The following is a 10,298-nucleotide window of genomic DNA, read 5'->3' on the forward strand; positions in this document are numbered from 1 at the left end:
TAACAAATTTTTAAAATTCAACGAATCATAGGCTATACTTTAAAATTCTATACTCCAATAAATTGGAAAATATAAAATAAATGGATAATTTTCTCAATAGGTATCATGTACCAAAGTTAAATCACTTTGTTAAACTTATAACCGCTAGTGAAATAGACTCAGTTATTAAAAGTCTCTCAACCAAAAAAAGCCCAGAACCAGATAGTTGTAGTTTAGAGTTGTACCAGAATTTAAGAGTTAGTGCCAATACCCCTCAAATTACTCCACAAAATAAAAACAGAAGGAGCATTGCCCAATTCATTTTAGGAGGTCACAGTTATGCTGATACCCAAACCACATAAAGACTCAGCAAAAAAAGTGAATTCCAGAACAATTTCCCTTATGAACATAAATGCAAAAATACTTAATAAAACACTTGCACTTCATAATCAAATAGGTTTCTTCCTAGAGATGCAGGGATGGTTCAATATATGAACATCAGAAAACATAATCCACCATATAAACAAACTGAAAGGAAAAAATATGATTTTACCATTAGATGCAGAAAAGGCTGTTGAAAAAAAAAATCTGATACCCCTTCATGATAAAAGTCCTGGAGAGATTAGGCATAAAAGGAACAAATCTAAATATAATGCTGGCAATTTACAGCTGGCCTATATCCAACTTAAATGGAGAGAAACTCAAAGAAATGCCATTAAAATCAGGAATAAGGCCAGGTTGGCCAGTCTCTTCGTATCTATTCAATTAGTCAAAATGTAGATGATAAGATGGTATGGAGTGATCAGCTCAAGTCTGAGTGGATCAAGGACCTCAACACACAAAACCAGATATACTGAATCTAATACAAGAGAAAGTGGGGAAAAGCCTCAAACTCATTGGAACAGGGGGAAATTTCCTGAAAAGAATACCACGCGATGGTGGCACACACCTTTAATTCCAGCACTTGGGAGGCAAAGGCAGGCAGATTTCTGAGTTCGAGGCCAGCCTGGTCTACAAAGTGAGTCCCAGGACAGCCAGGGCTATACAGAGAAACCCTGTATTGAAAACAAACAAACAAACAAACAAAACAAAAGCCAAAAAAAAGAAAAAACAAAACAAAAAGAAAAAAAAAAGAATACCAATGCCTCAGGTTCAGGTTCTAAGTTCAGTAATTGATAAATGAGACCTCATGAAACTGAAAAGCTTCTACATGTAAACCCAAGGACAAATCAGCAACCAATGGATATGGGAGAAAAAAATTCTTACTAACCCTACATCCAGTAGATGGCTATTCCAAACTATAGAAAGAACTCAAAAAGTTAATTTCTAAAAACCCAAATAACTCAAAATTTAAAAATGGGGTACAGAGCTAAACAGAAATCACAACAGAGGACTCCTGAATGGCTGAGAAGTACTTAAAGAAATGTTCAACATCCTTAGTCATCAGAGAAGTGCAAATGAAAACGACACGAGATTCCACCTTACACCAATCAAAATGGCTAAGATCAAAAACTCAAGTGACAGTACATGCTAGCAAGGATGTAGAGAAAGAGAAACATGCCTTCATTGCTGGTGGGTTTGCAAACTGTTACAACCACTCTGGAAATCAATCTGGCAGTTCCTCAGAAAATTAAAAATAGTTCTACCTGAAGACCCAGCTATACCATTCCTGGGCATATATCCAAAAGATGTTCTACCACCACAGTCGAGAGTTACTCCACTATGTTCATAACAACCTTATTTGTAATAGCCAGAAGCTGGAAATAAACCAGATGTCCCATGACAGAAGAATGGATACAGAAAATGTGGTTAATTTATACAATGGAACACTATTCAGCTATTAAAAAGGAGGATATCAAGTACCAAAAGGACATGCATGGTATGTACTCACTAATAAGTGGATATTAGCCAAAAAGTACAGAATACTTGGGATGCAGGAAGGACCAAGAGAGGATGCTTTAATCCCACATAAAAGAGGTAACAAAATAATCAGGAGAGGCAGAGGAAGGGAGGGTCCTGGGTGGGAGTGGAGAGGGGAAGGAAAAAGGAAAAACATGATCAGGTAATGCGGAAGACGGGAGAGGAGCTCAGAGAGCCAGGAGAAAGAATGGGACATGCAGTTTCTGGGGCTTGAGGGAGGAAGACTCTCTAGAAAGTCCCAGAAACCTGGGAGGTAAGAGACTCCCAGGACTCAATGGGCGTGATCTTAGCCAAAATGCCCAACAGTGGGGAGAGAGAACTTGAAGACTCCAACTCCTGTGGATAGACAGGGCCCCAAGTGGATGGATGGGGTTACCAAACCACAGTCAAATTGTCTGATCCAGAATTTTTCCTGTCTAAAAGAACTACAGTGAGAAAAATGGAGAAGAGACTAAGGGAAAGGCTCTAACAGGCCAAACTTGGGATCCATCTCATGGGGAGAGGGGACCAAAGCCTGACACTATTACTGATGCTATGATGTATTTATAGACAGGAGCCTAGCATGGCTGTCCTCTGAGAGACCCTACCAGCAGCTGACTGAGAAAGATGCAGATACTTTCACACAATCATTGGCATCAAGTCAGGGACCCCTATGGAGGAATTAGTGAAAGGATTGATGGAGCTGAAAGGGAGGTCAACCCTATAGGAAGAATAGCAGTCGAAACTAACCCAGACCCTAGGGAGGTCCCAGAGACTGAGCCACAACCCAGGCAGTGTACATGAGCTGGTATGAGGCCCCTGGCACATTTATAGCAGAGGACTGCCTAGTCTGGCTTCAGTGGGAGAAGATGTGCCTAATCCTGAAGAAACTTGAGGCACCAAGAAAAGGGGGTACCTGGGGGGAAAGGGGAGAGCATGCTCTCAGAGGCAAAAGAGAGGGGGAATGTGGTGAGGAATTGTGTGGGGAACTGAGAGGGAGAAATAGTTTGAATGTAAATAAATAAAATTAATTAAAATTTAAAAAAGAATAAGAGGAAAAACACAAAACATTGAGGAGTGGGAAAAGAACACAACTGGAAAATACCTTGTGTTTATAGACTGAAGGAACTAATAATCTCTGCGAACATAAAAGCAACCACAGATAAATCCTCATGTCTAAAGTCTTTTTTTTTTCAACTACTAAAACTTTATTTTGGAGATATGAGTGCAGCTGATCCAGAGTAAAACTATTGTATTTTAACACACTTTCCCCATTTACTTATTAATCATTCATTCATTCATTCATTCACTCATTCATATTCACTTTATATTCTGATCATAATGGCCCCTACATCCTCTACTTCCAGTTCCACCCTTATAACTCCCCCACTACCCTCTTCTCAGAGATGGGGAACCCTCCATGGGTACCAACCTGCCCTGGCACATCAAGTGACACCAGGACTAAGCGCATCCTCTCTCACTGAGGCCAGAAAGGGCAGCACAGATAGGAGAAGGGGATCCAAAAGTATATACTAGATCTAGAGATAGTGTCCCTCTACTCCTCTTGGTAGAGAACCATATGCACACCAAGCTGCACATCTGCTACAGATGTGTAAGGGTCCGGGTTCAATCCATGCTTGCTCTTTGGTTGGTGGTTTAGTCTATGAGCCCCCATGGGTTCAGGTTAGTTGACTCTTAGGTTCTCTTGTAAAATCAGTGGGGTGCATCTGTGGAACAAGATGGAGAGCTGGGATGGGGGAGGATCTCAGGAGTTTATGGAGGTAACCCTAGGTGAGACTGTTAACAACTCAAGATATGGAGCCTGAAGTAGCTACCCTCTCATAGTCAGGCAGGACTTCTAGTGGAGAGAGGGGACAGCAACCAACTCACCCACATAACCTTCCAAAATGTGTCCTGCTTACAAGATATGCAGGGATAAAGATGGAGCAGAGATTTAGGGAATGGTCAATCAATGACTTGACCAACTTGAGACCAATCTGATGAGAGAGCATGAACCCCTGACACTGCTCATGATCCTCAGCTATAGTTGCAGATAGGAGCCTAGCATAACTGTCTCCTGAGAGGCTTCATCCAGCATGGAAACCTATGCAGAGACCCATAGCCAAAGTGGAGCTGCAGGAGACTTATCTGCTGAGAACACACAATGGAAAGAGAACAGTGCCTTAGATTTATGTGGCTGGTAGACATCATCCACATGCAGAATTATGAAACCTTGACCTCAATTCTTAAAGGAATAGACTCTAAAATTGACTAAAAACTTCCACATAAGAGCAATACTGTACGACTAGAAGCCACTTGGAGCAACACTCTGTGATGTTGTTCTGGGCAGTGACTTGTTGAATCCCAAAGCACAGATGCTTCTACATGTACCATCAGGTATTCCATAGAATAATGACATGAACACACTGGGTAAAGCTGGATCTAAATTAATCCATTGAAAAACCAAAGGAAAAGCAGCCCCTCACTATGATATTAAACCAGAAAATTCCTGAATTTTCAGGAATTTGACAGCAGTCAAAAGGCAATCCTTGGAACAACATGTATTCAAGTCATGTCAGAACAGTGGTTATAAGTAATCATTTCATCAACTTGAGTTAAAATTGAAAAAATAACTATTTAATAGTGGGCATACATGTGAGTGAACACATCAAAAATGGCACTTAAAAAGTCAAGGGGTATTTGAAAATATGTTAGTTACTTAGCATCCATATCATCTTGCACCTATAAAATGGCTATTATCAAACCACAAAAGATATATTGGCCAAGATTCATTTTAACTTGATTTCTAAAGTCATTTATATGAGTAGCTTCTGGACTTACCATCACACATTCTATAGACTATGAAAACACTGGTTACTGCTGGATCTAAAGTAGCCCATGGTCATGAAAACAGGCATGAATAAAAAGTGTAATGAAAATCACAACAGATGATGACTTAATCTGTGTAAATACCTGCCAATAGATTACATGTTTACTATTGGTTACATTACTGCAATGTTTATGCCAGTCTTGTGACAAAATATATAGGTAAAACACATAATTGAGAGATTTTATGATGCCAGTGAAAAAATTCTTAAGAAAAATTCAAATATCAATCCTTGTCATAAGCATTCTCAAAATAACTAATTAAATTTTACTTCCACAATATATTTTTCAAAAGAAAATTCAATGCTTTTACCTCCCAAGAATTATTTCTTTTATTGGATCTTAATATATAATTAAAATCAGTCAGAACAAAGAACCTATTTATTATTAGATGGTTTATTTGCCTTCAACATCCTATTCTCATACTTAGTATTAAATATATAATTTTCTTTATGTATAACAATGATGAGCTATTCATTCCGGAAGGCTGTTCAAGAAATGATAAATGTTTGAGAAAAGAGTATGTTTAACCTGATGTAGATGTTGGGCAGATCATATATGCAGGCCACACACATGGCTCAACTAATGTATATAATTTTTATGCTTTATGCATCAGTTATAAGAAGTACTAAATATAAAATTAATATGCTCTGTTCATATAATTATTCTCCTTCTTTAAAGAAGTAACGTGTACCAGGCTGAAATTCAATTAAAGAATGTCACCCTTCGGATGGGGTAAAGCAGTTATAACTGGTAAATTATAGCTACTCAAATGTTCCTATTCTCTCCATAGGACTAATTCAGAAATGGAGTATTTCCAAGTCTGCTGACTGTTTTGGCAGACCCTGTCTGCCTGCTACTCTTGCTTCTCCACCTCCACAGGGTGATCAGGTCTTTAACAAACTATGATTATGGGGATCTTTGGAGACCAGCCAAGAATATCTAGGAGAAAATCTCTGGGTAGAAGGCATATTTGATCTTGGTTACTAAGCAATCTAAATCATGATAGCTCTTATATTATATTACCTGCATTCATTCACTCTGGACATCCTCCAGACCACCACTGAGTGGTAGAAACATGAATGAGGAATCTTACCAGGTGAATGAATGGCTTCTTTTTCTCAAATGCCTGCCATTTCACCAGACTTTAATTTCAAAGAGAATGTTCCAAGATCCTGCAGGCACTCAGGAACCAGAGCTTAACAAAGCTGGGGTGATGTCCCTAAGAGAGATGAGTACCTTTTTAGACTGAGTAGGTAAATTGGAAGCCACTCTCCCCAAGGCTGAGGGTGGAGGCTCATGAGAAATTATTGTTGCTGTTGCCACAGTTCTCAGCCATTTGGAGTATAAGCTGAGCCTCCCTGGCAGGTGTTAGATTATTAGGTAAATTAAGCAGATGGCTTTGGCAAACTGCACCTCCCAGTCCCTCTGCTGCCAGCAATTCCAACCCTCTAGCTCAGTTTCACATATGTTTGTTTAAAAAGCTCCTGCCATTCAAGGGAATGGGGAATCAGTGTCACCATGTGAGCAAGTCTGGGACCAAGAACAAAGGACATCATCCTCGGTCTCTCGGAATGTTAGGCAAACCCTGTCTTTGTTTTGTGTCACTCATAATGTGACAATGGGTTCCACTCAGGCAGTTCATGCCACTGTCTCAGAGGAAGAAAGTGTGTCTACCAGAGGCTGTCTGTAGTATTCAGTGTACTGTAAAATGGATCTGATAACCTATGTCATTTCGCAAGGAAGAGCAGCCAAGCCTCATATGTCTGCATGAGGAGACAGAAAATGGCATTTCCTTGAATGGTTCTTCAAGTTTTTGAAGCCCAGTGCGTTTTGCTAACATTAGGTCTGTCTTTTGACTAGAGAATTACTTGATTTATCAGCCAGTAACTCTTAAGAGACAGCTTACCAATCTGACAGGATCTTACGCAGATGCCTAATTGAGGCCATTAATGTAATGAAGCTGTGAGATATGAACTGGAACATTCAAACCATCCCAGCAACAGTGAAGATAATCTTTAGCTGTATTTATCCTTTATCTTTCTATTGACAGGCATAGCAACTAAAATAATTTATTTTAAATTCCTTACAATGGGAAAGATATGTACTTTTCAGCAATAATATTTTGAATATTTGCAATGAATTTAGCATTAATGGCATTAGGGTTACCTTAAGAAACATAACAGACCACAGTCCCTGCTTTCAATAAACTTAACAATAAAAAGAAAAGGGGATCACAAAAAAGAATAAATATAAAAATCTTGCTGCCTCTGAGTACATGAGCAATGCAGCATCTGGAAAGAACTGAAAAAATTCCTTGTGATGCATGACGGGTTGCTGGAATGCCAGATGATAGGTCTCTTCGTAGAAGCCTATATTTTTGTTTGTTTGTTTGTTTGTTTGTTTGTTTGATTGATTTTGTTTTATTCCAGACAGGGTTTCTCTGTNTAGCNCTGGCTGTCCTGGAACTCACTTTGTAGACCAGGCTGGCCTCAAACTCAGAAATCCACCTGCCTCTGCCTCCTGAGTGCTGGGGTTAAAGGCGTGCGCCACCACACCCGGCCTTACTTGAGAGGAAAGAATGTAGAGACAAGGAAAGGAAGTTAGTTTCCCATACATAGGAAAAGAGAGAGCCACAGTGGTGACCAGTGTCATAGTTGAGGTTCATGCCATCAGGGGTCCTGAAAACCTTCAAGGAATATCACTACTGAGCAACTCTGAGATTCTAGAAGGTTTTATACAGAGATTTGCATTTTTAGATTTAGGTTTTTGATTTATTAAAACCATTAATGTGCATAGTTGTATATATTAGTAAGTTTTTCTGTAAGATTTTCATACATGCATGTATCATGCTTTGGTCATACCTGCCCTCTCCACTGTGCCCTTTTGTCCTCTCCTCCTCCCTCTCCTTCCCCTCGGTCCCTTGAGCCTTCCCTAGTAACCAGTCCCCTTACTATTCTACTATTTTTACACAGTCTTTTAAAAACTTATTCTAGTTTCACTATGAGATAAAATATCTGATTCTTGTCTTGTGCATCTAGTATATTCTCAACATCATGATTTCTGCTTCAGACATTCACATGTATGAGGCTATGTGGGCCATGCTCATCCATCCTACTACATCTGGGTCCACAGGAATGAAGCAGACAACGATAGAGCAGGATACCCAGTGTCTTCCTCTTCTGACCTTAGTGGAGATGGCCATGCTTGTGTACTTAGTCTCTGTCTGTCTGTCTGTCTATCATTTATCTCACACACATGCTAGAGCACACACGTGCACACACACACACACACACACACACACACACACACACACACACACCCCAGTACTGTTCAGCTAGAAGGAACATTTTCATTTTTAAAATAGTGTCCTGATTGTCATGTGGAGAATAGATTACATGAGAACAGACCTAGAAAATGTTTCATCTTTTGGCAGAGATTGATAAAACAAAGACTTCTTTTTACAGCAATGCTCATAAGTTTCTTCCAATAAATATTCTGTAGGAGTTACACCAGGGAAAGCACCCTTACCAATTGCCTTTCCTGCTTTTGGCCTATTCCATGGAAGAGATGCCAATATACCTTGTTAAAACAACTGTAAATTTCAAAGATTATATGTGAATTAGGTACCTCAGCGAATATAGTCATATGTACTTATACACATATACTCATAGAATAACTTGCTGTTAGGTATACATGTATAATGATAAGTAGTATAAATCCTATTACTTCTGCACAGGTATAACTGTAGAAAGTATGCTTTGAATTTTTCCAGCACATTGGTATTCATGTTCACGTCTATCTGGCATTGATGTACGTGCAGACTCGGTAAGAGATCATCTAGTTCAATTCCTAGTTGCACGGTAGGACTAGGCAGTCCACTATTTTAAGCAGCACTTTCTTTTATTGGTCACCTCTGTAGCTTATGGCCTGTCTTCTACTGATACATTGCACTAAATTGTTAATACTGGACTACAAAACCATTTCCCTTTTTATACACATAATTGAAGACAAAAAATGAAGCTTACTTTTAAGCCTTTCACTTTAAAAAAAATTCTCTGCCTTGCTTCTTTGACATGACCATAAGGGCCTAGGTCATTTGCTGTGTCTTGTTTATTTTTGAGACAGAATTTCCCAGAAGCCCAAGCTAGCCTTAAAATCATGGGTATTGCTTTAGCTTTCCAAGTGCTGGGATGACAGGAATGAACACCTGGCTTCTACCCTGCCATTTCATCCACAGGACAGGAAACTGACTTAGCTATCACTCTCCCCTCTCCAGCTTGCTTCTAACAGCAAATGGATCACCATGTTTGGCCACCCTCTATCCCCTCCTCTTTTCCAGTGAGAAAATCCATCCCTTAAGGAAGAAATTAAATACTGAACTGTCCATGTGACTCCCCCCCCTTCAAATTTAAAGGTCTATACAAAGGTCACTGTGGACAGTCTAGCAATGCCCTGCCCAGCCCAGCCCAGCCCAATTGTTCTGACATCAAGTGTTGTGTAGTAGCAGGGCCTGGGAGCCAAGTTAGAGGCAAGAGGTACTTTGCTTCCACTTTTTTCACAGCTTGGATTTGCAGCCGGTTAATTGGAACCTGCATTTTGCTGTTTAGTAGTGTACTGTGAACTCAACCAGAAGACTGGGCACATCTTCCAAGCATCATAGGTCACACTCACTGCTTAGGTTTGCGTTCCAGCCTTAACCAAAACAATGCTACTTGTAGAAGTGACAAGGAGGCATATAGGAAGGGAAGGGTACTTGTATCACATAGCTGGGGAAATTATTACAGAGTGCCTAAGTGACAGTGCAATCTTTGTGGAGAGCCAACTGAAATACAGCCCAAAAGATGCTGCTGGCACATGCAACAGTGTGTAACATTCTTCCAGGCTGTTACCTGAAGATCTTCAATAACCAAGAATTTGCTGTTTGTCTGGCGCAGACTGTTAACCAGGGTTTTTCAGCCATTTATCAGCTAACTTAAATGTGCACAGTATAAATGAGTTTTGTGAAGTGGGGAGATAGAATATCAGAAGCCCTGCTTTCCTACCCACTCACTCCCACTTCTTGGCACTGTCGTTCCCCTGTACTGGGGCATATGAAGTTTGCAAGACCAAGGGGCCTCTCTTCCCAATGATGGCCGACTAAGCCATCTTCTGCTACATATGCAAGCTCTGGGAGGTACTGGTTAGTTCATATTGTTGTTCCACCTAGAAGGTTGGAGACCCCTTCAGCTCCTTGAGTACTTTCTCTAGCTCCTCCATTAGGGGCCCTGTGTTCCATCCAATAGCTGACTGAGCATCCACCTCTATGTTTGCCAGGCACTGGCATAGCCTCACAAGAGATAGCTATTTCATCTAAATCCCACTAAAATNAGGGACTAGACAAGGCTACCCACTTTCTCCCTACCTATTCAACATTGTACTTGAAGTCCTAGCCAGAGCAATTCAACAACAAAAGGAGATCAAAGGGATACAAATTGGAAAAGATGAAGTCAAAATATCACTTTTTGCAGATGATATGAGAGAATATATAAGTG

The 10,298-nt window shown here is 40.0% G+C and overlaps 1 pseudogene; it reads left to right on the forward strand.

Annotated features, from left to right (window-relative positions):
• Positions 1-3,617: 3,617 nt before the first annotated feature.
• The window catches only part of LOC115031751, an 8,835-nt pseudogene continuing 2,154 nt past the window's right edge, over positions 3,618-10,298 (forward strand).

Source organism: Mus caroli, chromosome 8 (assembly GCF_900094665.2).
Source record: "Mus caroli chromosome 8, CAROLI_EIJ_v1.1, whole genome shotgun sequence".
Classification (NCBI taxonomy): Eukaryota; Metazoa; Chordata; class Mammalia; order Rodentia; family Muridae; genus Mus; species Mus caroli.